The following is a 16,186-nucleotide window of genomic DNA, read 5'->3' as shown; positions in this document are numbered from 1 at the left end:
TCCTAACTAACTTTGGACTATGTACACGTAAATGGAAACATCTAGAATGGGAATAATATCTATTCTTTAGCTGTGTATGTTTGGGCCGAATTGTGTATAGAAAGAAATGAGCCCATTTGTTGTGTAGAGGCCTAAATGAGCCCATTGTTGTGTAGAGGCCTAAACTCGTATAAACCCAATTGTTAATTACTTGTACCAAATCAGACCATTCAAGTAATAACCCTTATTCAGTTGACTTCACGTTCACACGAGTTCAACCCTCTTCTTTCACTTCTAACCCTTTCTCTTCATTTTTCTTCTCATCACTCTCTGTATCATTAATGGAGGAAAGAGATTCTTCAATCTCAACACCCCCCACCCCCAAGTTGGAGGGGAGAGAAAAAACGCCTAACTTGCGAAGAATACTATTGTGAGATGGACCGGACAACGGTTTTGTGAAAATATCCGCCAATTGAGAAAAGGATGGCACAAAATTGAGTGAAATCAGACTAGATAAGAATTGTTGTCAAACGAAATGGCAATCTAATTCGACGTGTTTAGTCCTTTCGTGGAAAACAGTGTTATGAGCGATGTGTAATGCGGCCTGGCTATCTGAGTGAACCGGAATGGGTAAAGTAGTTGAAATCGATAAATCACAAAAAAGACGATGAAGCCAGGTCAACTCAGCCATCACACGTCGCATAGACTGGTACTCAGCCTCGGCGGAGGATAGAGAGACAAATATTTGTTTCTTGGACTTCCATGAAATGGGAGAACCACCGAGGCTGATGAAATACCCACTTATTGAACGACGAGAGTCCACACACGATGCCCAATTGGCATCACAAAAGGCTAAGAGGGAAACAGAGGGATCTGCACTCATGAGAAGTCCTTGTCCTAGATCCAATCGCAAGTATCTCAATACTCGTAGTGCAGCAGAGAAATGAGGGATCTTGGGACTTTGCATGTGTTGGGACAGATGCTGAACTGCAAAGCATAAGTCAGGCCTCGTGTGTGTAAGGTAATTAAACTTCCCTATTAATCTTCTGTAAAATGTAGGATCAGTTAATAAATCACCCTCTGTTGCAGATAATTTGCAAGAAGTATCCAAGGGAGAAGAAACAAGTCTTAGATAGTCACAATTAAACTCAGATAAGAGTTCAAGTGCGAATTTTCGTTGGCTAAGCATCAAACCATGAGTTTCCTTGACAATTTCAAGTCCAAGAAAGAAATTTAAGTCCCCTAGAGCTTTTATTTGAAATTCTGCATGTAGAAACTGTTTGAGTTGTGTTAACTCAAAATCCATCATTCCTTATTAGGATAATATCATCAACGTACACTCCTATAATAGAAATAGATGATCCTGTATGCTTAAAGAACAAATAATAGTCATTCATAGAAGAGGAATATCCTTTAAATTGTAAGGCGGCTGCTTGTTACACCTCGTAAATTTCCGTGTCGATTGCATCGTAAGCAAACTAACATAAGTCCAGAGAGGCTATGATACTCCTACAAGGTTAAGGAAGACTTTTAACAAGTCTTAGACAAGTGTCTAAAGGTTTCGGGATCAAGTAAACCGAAGAAATTAAGTCTGTCTAAAATTTGGGAAAATTTGGCAGAATTCTGGACAGGATTTTTGGTCCACCTTGAGGGACGTATATCTCTTAGAATATGAGGAGTTATGTAATTCATAACCTATTAAAATTGAAGTTCATGAAGTTATATTTCCAATGCAATTTACAAATTGCAAATCTGAGAAATATAATGAAAGTTACGATCTGTATAAAATTTTACGATTTGAATTACGGACTGTAATTTGAATTACGGCTAGTAATTTGTGGCCGTAAAAATTGAGGCGGTGAGTTTCCAGAATGATATAATTATGATCCCCTCTTCATTTTATTTCATTTTAACATAACCCGAAGTCCTAGAAAGCCCTATCAACCTCTCCAAACATATTCCAACATACTTCCAAGCCTAAATCAAAGATCAAAGTGAAGATTTAAGTGGTTAGGGTTTCCAAGTGAGGTCTACACTTGTCTCCTCTTCTTGAAGATGCTTGAGCGAGTATTTCTAAAGGTGGAGTAACCTTGGAATTGAAGTTTTCTTGAATTTTGAGGTAAGATTTCATCTTAGTTCTATGCTTATGAGTTTATTTGGTAATTATGTTAAGATTTGAGGAGAAAAAATTGGAGGAAAAGTTCAAATATGAATTTGATGATATTTTGAGTTGTAAATTAACTTGAGCTATAATTATTAGTATGTTATGAGTATAATCTTGCTATGAAGGATAATAATGATGATGAGGAAGTGTTGTATATAAGTGTATAAGGGATTGTGTTGAAGTTGCTATTATGGATTGATTACGAAAAGAAGTTCTGGGATTGAATTGAGCATAAATTGAATGTAACCTTTTGATTATGGTACTGTTGATATTGTTAAGGAAGATTGGGAGCTGTTTTGGAATTTGGTAGAAGTAAGTGATATAGGGGAGATGCTGCCCAAAATTCGTAAGCTCACCTTATAGTCTAGTTTGATCTTATAAGCGTTTCAACGACCTAAACTTAGTGTGAATCATCTTGAATGTAGATTTGCAAACTCAGGAGGATAGGCGAGGAGTAGTAAGGAGACGACGAGGTATGTTAAGGTTGTCCCTTTCTTTCTTATGGCATGATCCTATCAATACAAACCCATACCAATGATATCTATAATGTCCTTATTTCTAGAGATGCTAGAAACTCATAGTTCTTGATGTTCTTATGATATGGTTGGCACTTGTCTCATGATTATTGATCTTTATCATATGATTATTGATTTTATTCATTGATGTTGATCTCATCTTATAATTTTGTTCCATGTAGAGGCTCGTAGACAGATGTATATAGTTAGATGTTTTATAACCTCATCGGTTCATATTTTTTTATGATATCCTCTGACAGCCTTGTCGTCTTATATGTGGGCACAGTTGATGATATATATATATATCTTTTGGGCATGTGCCCCTTTCAGTTATGATATTTATGAGTTAGTTTCATGGCCCACTCAGATATGACTATGAGATGTGCGTTTTGGGTACTCGGTAGGCTAGCTCCGGGTGTCCGTCATGGCCCTCCGATTGGGCCATGACAAAAGTGGTATCAGAGCAGTTTGTCCTAGGGCTTTTGTCATGGCCCTCATAATCATAAGAAAACCATTTTCATTTGAAACACATCTACCTTTATATATATAAGCCCTTCGGCTATCAAAATGATACACATACAATAGTGACATCGTGAGACCATACTACCCACACATACGTATCTACGAGCCTCTACTAGAGTACTAGACATATGGACGAGACAGGATCCCGCCGTGCCCAAAATATATACACAAAATAATAAGTAATGGCACCTCCGGAACAATGGAGTGCTCTTAAAGTCTGCTGGTAGCTCCTATGAATCTGGATCACCTCCCTGTCTACTAGTGGGCATGAACATAGCGTCCAAAGAAAAGAACGTCAGTATGAATATTGTACTGAGTATGTAAGGCATAAACAATAACAATACATCAATGAAATAGGGGAATATCAAATGAAGAACAATCAGAATAGCGTCACGCAATAGAAATAATGCATGCTGACTTACTTCATAAACATCATCATCATATCATGTATGCACATATATATGTATGAGCTGCCCGACCATATAGGTACGGTGTGATCATCATTAGCCCGCGTCCAGGCCTCCCGCGTCCGGGGTAACCATCTCATGCCGCCCACTAGTGGTGTCTGCCCATGCCATTTAGACATTGTGTATATGCTGCCCGCCTTAGCGGTGTCTGCCCGACCATATAGGCGCGGTGTAATGTCATCATCATGTACTCATCATAATGCATGCATAGAAACTCAAAGATGACTATACTTTATTGGGGTGACATAAGGTCGTGAACCCTCGATTCCATTATGGAGCATTCATAAGCATTCTGCCTCACCTTGAAGGAATTAGCATATAAGGTGAGTGTGGCGCAAAGAACAACATCAATAAATCATAATGGATCATTAGTGTTATATCCCGCATTTTCAAAGCATGAGCGTGACACGTGCTTCCTCAAAAAAAAAAAAAAAAATTGAATTGACAATCATGTTGTTGCTACATAATTTAAACTCAAGTTGATAGTGTTGTATCTCGTATTTTTGAACGTCGGATTATTTGTAAGGCGAGGTGGGGCCCACACATCGAGATTTTTTTTGGAACATCTGAAAAGTCATATGAATCACATATGTGAAGTTAAACACAACTCACGAAGGACCCTTGGGCCAAATCAAAGTAGAAGCCCTCCAAACGAATATTTTTAAGAAAATGTTTTCGGGTGACCTGACTTCGAGGGGCAAAAATGGTATTATAAGTTTGGAATTTGGAAACATATCAAGAAATATAAGTTGTAGATAATTGAATTAGCTTTCCAACCATAGGTCGTGGGATCCAAGATGACGTCCAAGGAGATATGAACGTTTTAAGTCCGAAAGGTCGGTGGGCTAGGCCCAACTCGGGCCCAACCGGGTTAGGCCCATGACCCATGTTATATAAGTGATATTTTAGCACTTCCCTCCTCATTTTCAGACCTGGAACAACCAGAAAATTCTGGAGATAGAGAGAAAAAAAGCCTTGGAGAAGAAAAATCAATTTTGACCAAAATCCGAGCCCCGAATCCCGAAGCCCATGAAGGGAAAAGTGTTGTACTGTTGTTGTCTTCAATTTGAGTTAAAAATCAACCAAGGAGGAGGGTGATAACGTGGTGGCTGAATTCTTAAGGTATGGATAAGGCTCATTTTCATTGCTAACAAGTTTATTTAAAGTTTTAACGGATTAGAACGGGAAAAATAGCGATATAAATTCGTCCGTTGGTATTGTGATGTAAAGGAAAGAAGAATGGTTAAGTTGGCATGAGAATCTATTGTTAAGTTGTTGTAGGAAATTATATGATTTTATTCTAGTTTTATGTAATTATGAAAATGAATTGCTAAGGTGCAAATTATGGTTGTCGCTAATGAATTTGGGAGATGAAAACGTGTTATGAATATTTATGTCGAAGAATGGAGGTTTCGGATGAATTATGGCTTTGGTGGAATTTTTGTATATTTAGCAAATAATTTGTAAGAGGACATGAAATACTTCCGAATTGTGTTGGAATGATCTTGATTAGCAAAAGAATATGAAAACATTGATATTGGTTTGGAAATGCGAAGTTAGATTGGAAGTTGATATGTTATATAGAAAAGAGGACAATATATGTTAGAATGCGTTTCAATTCGATCGATGTTATTGGTATTGTTGTTGGTTGGGTTGTTGATATTTGGAGCCGAGTTAAGTCTCGGGGATGTTATATGTAGAGGGGAGATGTTGCCCAAATTTCTGTAGTCAAGTATTGGTTAAGATTGAATTCTTAAAGCTTTATGATTAATATTTGGTAAATGTGACCAATTGTAGATTTTGGAGGAAACGGGATTTGAATTTGGAGAGGCGTAAACAATGAAAAGGTATGTAAGGCTTACCCTTTCTTTCTCTTGGCATGTCCTAGATGTGATAGGTTATGATTGGAACCTCGGAGATGATTCTACTCTTAGAAATCCGAGCTTAAATTTGGTCCTTTTTCATTCAATGGAATTGAATTTAGATACTTTATGTTTTGTTGGAAAACAACTTAAACATCTTTAACTTTCACAAATGGAACCAAACTACTTTAAGACCTTCACAGGTGGTTCCATAAAGCTTAACGTCCGTAATTTCCGTACGCCACCTCGACGTGATCCGAGGTGGGCCCACAATTCCCGAGACCTAACTCGTATTGCTCTATTTGGCCGATTTTCGTACAATAATTAAGGGTAAACTTTTGGCTATCATTCCGAGTTTGTTATGATTCGTATGTATTCTGCGGTATAAGTATACGAAATTCTGATACAAGTGTTTTGCTTTGACCATTCGGATATAAATATTCCGATATAAGTATTTTGATATAAGCATTCTGACGTAAGTATTTTGATATAAGTATTCCGACATTAGCATTCTGACATGGATATTCCGATATAAGTATTCTGGTAAAAGTATTTTGATTTGGATATGTAATCTGATATAAGGATCCTGATGTGAGTAATCTGTTATGAATAATTTGCTACGAACATTCTGATAGGAATATCTTCTGTAACTCTGATGTTTTGGTTGTCAGACGACAGGGAGTATGATTGTTCTATTGAGTCTTCAGATGTTGGTAAGTGTGTGTGTGCTTCTGTCGGGTCTTGATATGTGTGCATATGGTTTTGGATTTCGGTATGTGTGTATGTGTATATGTGTATGTGCACGTGTATGTGTGATATTGACCATTGGATGTTGACCGCTGGATACTTGGCCGCGGTATGTGTGACATTGACCGCTGGATACTTGGCCGCGGTATGTGTGCTATGGACCGCTGGATTCTTGACCGCGGTATGTGTGATATCGACCGCTGGATACTTGGCCGCGGTATGTGCATATGTGTGTATTTGTGTAGCTGTGTATATGTGGTATCGCCGCTGGATTCTTGGCCGCGGTGTATGTGTGTGTGATATGATATGTGTGTTACGACGGTCGGGATTATGACCCGCCGTTTAATGTCGGCCATATAAATTGTTCTACTTTCTACATACATGAGATAGAAGCGTTGTACAAAAGAAAGCTAAGCATTTTGGTATTCCGATTATTTTATTTGCCCTCTGTACCCCTTATGTATAATTTATACTTTAGATGCAAGCACTTTAGTATTCTGGATTTTTATGCTCATTTTCCGCACTCCCTACTTCGGTTATGACTATGTTACTTGTATTCCCTGCTTTGCATACTCAGTACATATTCCGTACTGACCCCCTGTCTTCGGGGGGCGTTTATGCCACGCGGTACTCCCGACGAGCGAAGTTATTATAGAAGGTGTTCCGGCGAGAGATGGCAAGCTCCATTCTCCCGGAGGGCTGCCAAGTCAGAGTTTGTTTGTTATGATTTCTGGACGTATGTTAGAGACTTTGCAGACAGCGTCGTGGGTATTGGTTGTCGGTCCGTAAGTGGCTTCGTCAGCCGATATGTCGGTCCGTGTTGTGTATGGAATTTTGTATGATTATAAATTTGTTCGATTTGAAGGCTACGAGAAAAAATATTTTACGAAAAATTTTGCTATGTATTTTATCTCATTTGGTTTAAAAAGTTTGGCGTGATTCTGTATGCAGTAAGAGTCGGAGGGTTCGCTCGGCCCTAAGTAAGGGTCGGGTGCCCATCACACCCTAATAAGATCAGGGTGTGACAATTAGCTTTATAGAAGCATCATATCATGAACTTTAGAACCTTTAGACTTAAGCTCATCATCATCATTGCCTTACTTCATCTTATATAAGGCTCTTCATGGACATAGACTCATGATTTCCGTTATATACATATATTTAGAGAAGTCATAGAAAGGTAAGAAGATTCATGCCATGGAGTCATGCCTCAGAAGGAAAGGACTAGCCTTACATACCTTTTCGTTTAGCTATTCTATCGCTTGATCGTTCTCCTTCAATGCTCACTTTTCTACCTTCAAGAGAGTTCGTATTAACATTAGCTAATTGATCACATGAACGTGCTCAACTAAGGCTAGAGAAAATTGGGCAGCATTTCCTTTGTTTATGCAACTTTCCCCATATCATATATCAACTCCCAAACGTCTATAATAGATTCACAATATAATAACCAACAATCTTTATTCATCTACATTATCCACATTTCACAATTTCATTTCATTTCAATTCATCCATAATCATGGTCATAGTACACTAGTACGTTTTCTCACATATAAGACTTATCCCATGTTCTTAATGTCATTTGTAACATATTTATAATCACAACATATCAAAAATCATGATTCATTCTAAGCTACCACTCAAAGATGTCACTATTCTCACATTCATGACCCATTTTCTATCTCCTTCTACAATCCAAGTCTTTCAACCTCTCAACACCTTAATCAACATGGAATGATCATAAAACTTACCTTAGATAGTGTGGGAATGAGCCTTGAGTGGAAATACTTCACTTGAGCCAAAACCCTAGTTCACTTCCAATGGAATTTCTTGCCTTAGATGAACCTTAATGAGTTTCTCGCACTTGGTTCTCTTGGTTTGATGAAGTTGATCTTTGATCAGTCTTGATTTAGTGTTGATGAAATGTGTAGAACACTCTAGAAGCCTTGAGAGAAGAATGGTAAATGAAAATAATGAAATGGGAACATCACTTTATACTTGGACTTAGTTCAGCCCGTCGAGACTTCCACGGACACTTATACGGTCCATACAACATTATACAGTCCGTATAAGTGACTGTACTTCACCATCAGAGAAACAACATTTCTGCTGGGTGTTATACGGACCCTATAATCTTATACGGACCGTATAAGTCGGTCGTATAACCCCATTTCCTTGAAATGATTTTCATCGTTCGTTTGATCTCCAATCCTTATGAACCTTCTTGACACTTGTTTAACACCTCATTAGCAATCTAAGGGATGTTATAACTCTTTTCCAAGACATCATTAAGTCATCACTAACTCGTCACTCGTAAATCCTTTCCGATACATAACGTATACCTTGCCTTTCTTGGCAAACTTTCTTCTCTTGCCTCGAATGTCTTTGAAGTCTCAATTAGGGTCATCAAATGCTATTTCTTACTTATTGAAACATCGTATACTTCGTGCCCTTCGTTAGTCTATTCACTGTACATTAACGAAAAATTTTCCAAGGTGTAACAGCTGTCTATGAGCCGTGTCTAGTAGAGTCCTGGTTATCAGTTTATTGAGCACCATATCTATAGCCAGGAGGCTACAGGGCATTTAGGAAGTCACTTTTCTTCATGATCTAGATCGTGCGATAGAGCCAAGTTAAGAATGCAACTATCTAATTTTTTTCCTATTTAATTTTCATCGATGCCTCTGAGAAAGAAACAAAGTCGGCCATGTAGCGGGCGTTCTTTGGAGATTACTTGCAGAGACCCCGTGAGTTAGGACATAGCGAGGCTCAGAATGCCACTCCGTCATATGCTATCTCTATTCCTCCAGTGGCAGAACAGCATGGAAGGGCTTCAGTCCATCCGGCTCCTCAACCTCAAGCTCCTTCCCCTTTTGCCCCAGATCAGAACTTGCGAGATGCAGTCCAGTTGTTGACTCAGTTAGTGGCTGCTCAGGCCCAAAGACAGGGTACGGTTTATGGTGACAGGGCTTTTAGTGCTAAGGTTCATGATTTTGTTAATTTAGATCCTCCAGAATTCTTTGGGTCGAAACTAGATGAGGACCCGTAGAACTTTATAGATGAAGTGTTAAAGACATTATGGGTGACGCATGCATCAAAAACTAAGTCAGTGGAGTTAGCCTCCTATAGATTACGGGATGTTGTCGTTCATTGGTATAGGACTTGGGTGTCGTCCAGAAGGGTTAATACACCTCCACCCGTGTGGCAGGAGTTCGTAGATGCCTTTCTTTGACATTATTTGCCACTAGAGATTCGACGGGCCAGAGTTGATAGGTTCATGAACCTTAGACAGGGGAACATGAGTGCTCGAGAGTATATCCTTCATTTTAACTCATTGGCGAGGTATGCTCTAGCTATGGTAGCTGATATGGGAGATCGTGTCCACCGGTTTATGAGTGGGTTGGGACCACATTTGATTGATGATTGCTTGATGGCCTCACATCAAGAAGGTATGGATATTTCTCGTATTCAGGCCAATTCCCAGAATCTGAAGGAGCGACAGCAGCAGCCGAGGAGTGAGCATGAGTTGATAGGGGCTATATTAAGAGAGCCAGATCCTCAGGTGATGTGAGTGAGTTCAGAAGGGGTCAGAGGCAGCGGTATTCTAGACACTTGGGCCGTTCAGCGGCTAGTGCACCTCTATGATTTGCAGGCTAGATATTTGATCTACTTATTCATTCCAGACCCGGTCAGAGTTCCAGAGCCTCGGGTTCTCAGTATAGGGGTAATTCAGGCCATACGAGGCCACCTTTACCATAATGCACTCAGTGTGGTAGGCTACATTCGGGACAGTGCCGCTTAGGTTCAGATGCTTTTTATGTCTGCGGTCAGACGAGCCATATGATGCGAGACTGTCCATCAAGATGCGGTAGAGTTATAGTGCAGCCCACAGGGTCAGCAGCAGGTTCTTCATCATCTGTACACCCTCTAGGGCAAATTTCTCAAACATCAGCAGGCCTTGATAGAGGTAGAGGGGAAGCATCCAGTTCGATTGGTCCTCAGAATCGTATCTATGTACTGGCTTGGTGACAGGATCTCGAGTCTTCGCCTGATGTGGTTACAGGTATATTATCAGTATCTTCTCATGACGTATATGCATTGATTAACCTAGGTTCCACATCGTCCTATGTTACTCTTTTTATTGTTGGTCAGCTTGGGGTGAAACCTGAGTCAATCAAACCTTTTGAGGTGTCTATACCCATTGGTGACCCAGTGATAGATAGACGGGTATATAGAAATTGTGTGGTCATAGTATGTGATCGTGATACCATGGCAGATTTGATTAAGTTAGATATGGTAGACTTTGATGTCATTATGGGTACGGATTGGTTAGCCTCTTATTATGCTAATGTTGATTGTAGAACAAAGATGGTTCGATTTTAGTTTCTAGGGGAACCAGTTCTAGAGTGGAAGGGTAATACAGTATCACCCAGAGGTAGGTTTATTTCCTACCTCAAGACAAGGAAGATGATTGCCAAGAGGTGCATTTATCCTCTAGTACGGGTTCAAGATACAGAAGCAAAGCCGCCGACTCTTCAATCTGTTCCAGTAGTCAATAAGTTCCCAGATGTGTTTCCGGACAAGCTTCCAGGCCTTTCACCAGAACGGGAGATTGATTTTGCCATTGATGTGTTACCGGATACCAAGCCAATATCTATTCCTCCTTATAGAATGACACCTGCAGAATTAAGAGAGTTGAAGGAACAATTAAAGGATTTGCTTGAAAAAGCCTTTATCAGGCCTAGTTCGTCATCGTGGGGAGCACCTGTGTTATTTGTAAGAAAGAAAGATGGATCCTTACGGATGTGTATCGACTACAGGAAGCTGAATAAGGTGGCAATAAAGAACAAGTATACACTTCCAAGAATCGATGATTTATTTGACTAGTTGTAGTGCCAAATAGTTCTCAAAAATAGATTTAAGATCTGAGTATCACCAGGTGAGAGTTAGAGAGAAACACATTCCGAAGACGGCCTTCAGAACAAAATATGGTCATTTTGAATTTCGTGTAATGTCATTTGGGTTAACAAATACATCGGCGGTATTTTGATTTGATGAATGATGTATTCAGGCCTTTCCTAGATACGTTTGTGATTGTATTTATCGATGATATTGCGTATATTCTTGATCTGAGGTGGACCATGCGGATTATTTATGTACTGTCCTTAGAGTTCTTCAGGCTCAAAAGTTGCATGCAAAGTTCTCAAAATGTGAGTTTGGGTTGAATTCAGTGACTTTTTGGGGGCATATTATTTCAGCTGATGGTATTCAAATAGATACCCAGAAGATTGAAGTTGTGAAAACTTGGCCGAGACCTACAACACCTACAGAGGTACGTAGTTTCCTGAGTTTAGCAGGTTATTACTGAAGATTTGTAGAAGGTTTTTCTTCTATTTCTGCACCACTGACGAAGCCGACTCAAAAATTAACTAAGTTTCAATGGACGGATGCTTGCGAGCGCAGTTTCCAGGAGTTGAAGTATAGATTGACTTCGGCCCCGGGTCTGACACTTCCAGAAGGATCGGAGGGCTATGTTATTTATTGTGATGCCTCATGCGTTGGGCTAGGTTGTATATTGATGCAGCATGGCAAGGTTATAGCTTATGCTTCAAGGTACTTGCGGAAGCACGAGAAGAATTATCTAACACATGATCTAGAGTTAGCCGCGGTGATTCATGCATTGAAGATGTGGAGACACTATTTATATGATGTTCATGTCGACATTTATATGGACCATAAGAGTCTTCAGTATATCTTTAAGCAGAAGGAGTTAAATTTGCGGCAGAGACGATGGTTAGAGTTACTAAAAGATTATGATGTTAGTATCTTATATCATCCCGGAAAAGGCGAACGTAGTGGCCGATGCTCTTAGCCGCAAATCCATGGGTAGTTTATATGATGTCCAGCCAGAGAAAAGGGAGATTGTTCGTGGACTTCAACAGTTAGCTAGCCTAGGAGTTCGATTATTGGACTCGGGCAATTCGGGAGTTACTATCCATGATGCGGCAGTTTCATCTTTGGTAGCTGAGGTGAAGGAACGCCAGTGCAAGGATTTTATGTTAGTTCATTATAGGGACATAGCTCTTCAAGTCATCATTTGAGATTGCTGAAGATGGAGTTCTCAAATATCAAAGCAGACTATGTGTTCCTAAGGTTACAGGGCTACGTCGTCAGATTATGGGAGAGGCTCATTAATTCTGTTATTCTATTCATCCGGGGACAACGAAAATGTATCATGATATTAAGGAAGTTTATTGGTGGGATGGAATGAAGAAGGACATAGCAGAGTTGTAGCCCAATGTCCTAACTGTCAACAAGTGAAGATTGAGCATCAGAAGCCCGGTGGATTGTTGCAAATATTGAGATTCCGACTTGGAAATGGGAAGTAATTATTATGGATTTCATTACAGTCTTGCATCATTCTCAGCGTAAGTATGATTCCATATGGGTGATTATTGATAGAATTACTAAATCAGCCCATTTTCTGCCAATCAGGACTACTTACATAGCCAAGGATTACGCGAAGCTTTATATAAAGGACATAGTCTGACTTCATGGTGCTCTGATCTCCGACAGGGGAGTGCAGTTTACAGCAAATTTTTGGACGTCTTTGCAGAAAGGTTTGGGGACTCAGGTGAGTCTTAGCACAGCATTTCATCCCCAAACAGATGAACAAGATGAGTGTACTATTCAAACCCTCGAAAATATGTTAAGGGCATATGTGTTAGACTTCAGAGGCAACTGGGATGACAATTTACCACTTATTGAGTTTGCATATAATAATAGCTAGCATTTTAGTATCCAGATAGCCCCATATGAAGCTTTATATGGGCAGAAGTGTAGATCACCTATCAGATGGTTTGAAGTGGGGGAATCTAAGTTAATAGGGCCAGACTTGATCCAACAAGCAGTGGAGAAGATCAAACTTATTCAGGATCAATTGTTAGCAGCCCAGAGTCGTCAAAAGTCTTATGAAGATAACTGCCAACGAGACTTAGAATTTCAAATTGATAATTGGGTATTCTTGAAGGTCTCACCCATAAAAGGCGACATGACATTTGGCAAGAAGGGTAAGCTTAGTCCTCGATATATTAGACCTTACAGGATTGTACGTAGAGTGGGCCAGGTGGCCTATGAGTTAGATTTGCCTCCAGATTTGAAATCAGTCCAGTATTTCATGTATCGATGCTTCGTAAGTGTATTGGGGATCCTTGCAGAATTGTACATGTTGATGATATTCAGGTTATCCAGCAGCTATCATACAAAGGGGTTCCCATTGCTATCTTAGATAGATAAGTTCGAAGATTAAGGACTAAAGATGTAGCTTCAGTGAAGGTCCTTTGGAGGAATAAGAATATCGAGGAGATGACTTGGGAAGCTGAAGAGGATATGAGGTCCAGATATCCGCACTTATTTCCACTTCCAGAGGAGGTCCAGACAGATACACCATCATTTTTAGGTGCGTAATGTTTCAATTTTTATGATTATTGGTTGTGTAAGGCCATTGTTGTTATTGCTTGTTGTAGCCCTGTGTGGCGTTGTATATTTTTGGTTGTTGTGACAGGTTGGTTGTACTATACTTACAGGGGAAACTCTGCCAAATTTTTCAAAGAATTCCTAAGAGTTTAACATTCGAGGACGAATGTTTCTAAGAGGGGAAGGATGTTATGCCTCGGAAAATTTCCGCGTCGATTGAGTCGTAAGAAAACTAACGTAAGTCCAGAGAGACTATGATACACCTATAGGGTTAAGGAAGTCTTTTAACAAGTGTTATACAAGTGTTTAAAGGTTTCGGGATCAAGTAAATCGAAGAAATTAAGTCTGTAAAAAATTTTGGAAAATTTGGCAGAAATCTGGACAGGATTTTTGGTCCAACTTAAGGGATGTATATCTCCTAGAATATGAGGAGTTATGGAATGTATAACCTATGAAAATTGAAGTTCAGGAAGTTATATTTCCAATGCAATTTACAAATTGCAAATCGAAGAAATACAATAAAAGTTATGGTCTGTATAAAATTTTATGATTTGAATTATGGCCAGTAATTTGAATTACGGCCAGTAATTTGTGGCCGTAAAAATTGAGGTGGTGAGTTTCCAGAATGATATAATTATGATCCTCTCTTCATTTTATTTCATTTTAACATAACCCCAAGTCCCAGAAAGCCCTAGAAACCTCTCCAAACATATTCCAACATACTTCCAAGCCTAAATCAAAGATCAAAGTGAAGATTTAAGTGGTTAGGGTTTCCAAGTCAGGTCTACACTTGTCTCCTCTTCTTGAAGATGCTTGAGCGAGTATTTCTTAAGGTGGAGTAACCTTGGAATTGAAGTTTTCTTGAATTTTGAGGTAAGATTTCGTCTTAGATTTATGCTTATGAGTTTATTTGGTAATTATGTTAAGATTTGAGGAAGAAATTGGAGGAAAAGTTCAAATATGAATTTGATGATATTTTGAGTTGTAAATTAACTTGAGCTATAATTATTAGCATGTTATGAGTATGATCTTTCTATGAGGGATAATAATGATTATGAGGAAGTGTTGTATACAAGTGTATAAGGGATTGTGTTGAAGTTGTTATTATAGATTGATTACGAAAAGAAGTTCTGCAATTGAATTGAGCATAAATTGAATGTAACCTTTTGATTATGGTATTGTTGATGTTGTTAAGGAAGTTTGGGAGCTATTTTGGAATTTTTAGATGTAAGTGATATAGGGGAGATGCTGCCCAAAATTCGTTAGCTCACCTAATAGTCTAGTTTGATCTTATAAGCGTTTCAACGACCTAAACTTAGTGTGAATCATCTTGAATGTAGATTTGCGAACTCAGGAGGATAGGCGAGGAGTAGTAAGGAGACGACGAGGTATGTTAAGGTTGTCCCTTTCTTTCTTATGGCATGATCCTATCAATACAAACCCATACCAATGATATCTATAGTGTTCTTATTTCTAGAGATGCTAGAAACTCATGGTTCTTGATGTTCTTATGATATGGTTGACACTTGTCTCATGATTATTGATCTTTATCATATGATTATTGATTTTATTCATTGATGTTGATCTCATATTATGCTTTTATTCTTTCAAGGTGGATATATTCATGGTGATAGTTCCATAATGATAATCGGAGGTTTATCGACCTTACATCACTCCGATAGAGTTATAGCTTTTATTTGGGCTCTCATATATATATATATATATATATATATATATATATATATATATATATATATATATATATATATGTATGTATTTTCTCACATCACGCCACGCTATAGTCGGTCGGGCAAGCACGTAGATGTGCACACCACTGCAGCAGGCAGATTATGATGTTACCCCGGAGTCGGAATGATGATGATATGATGATAACACCGAGCCTAAATGGCCGGCCAGGATACCATATATATATGTATGTATGAAAATATTTTTTTTAAAGCTAAGCATGCATGACATCCGCCTTAAAAGGCACTCAGAGTACAAATTGATCTCTTTATCTTATGTTATCTTCATACTTTTGTTATTCTGCTATTCATGCTTTACATACTCGATACATTATTCGTACTGACGTCATTTTATTGGTGGACGTTGCGTTCATGCTCGCATATAGACAGGGAGACAAACCAGACCCCTAGGCTGCTTCATCAGAGATTGTACAGGAGCGCTCCTTTTGTTCCAGAGCAGTGGTTCAGCTGGTATTATTCTTTTGTGTACATATATGGGCATGGCGGGGTCCTGTCCCGTATTTATGATGTTATGCAGTCCATGTAGAGGCTCGTAGATAGATGTATATAGTTAGATGTTCTATAATCTCATCGGTTCTTATTTTTTTGTGATATCCTCTGATAGCCTTGTCAGCTTATATATGGGCACAATTGATGATGATGATGGTGTGTGTGTGTGTGTGTGTGTCTATATATATATATATATTTA

This window comes from Lycium ferocissimum, chromosome 12 (genome assembly GCF_029784015.1).
Source record: "Lycium ferocissimum isolate CSIRO_LF1 chromosome 12, AGI_CSIRO_Lferr_CH_V1, whole genome shotgun sequence".
NCBI classification, from domain to species: domain Eukaryota; kingdom Viridiplantae; phylum Streptophyta; class Magnoliopsida; order Solanales; family Solanaceae; genus Lycium; species Lycium ferocissimum.
Note: the sequence above shows the minus strand (reverse complement) of the source record.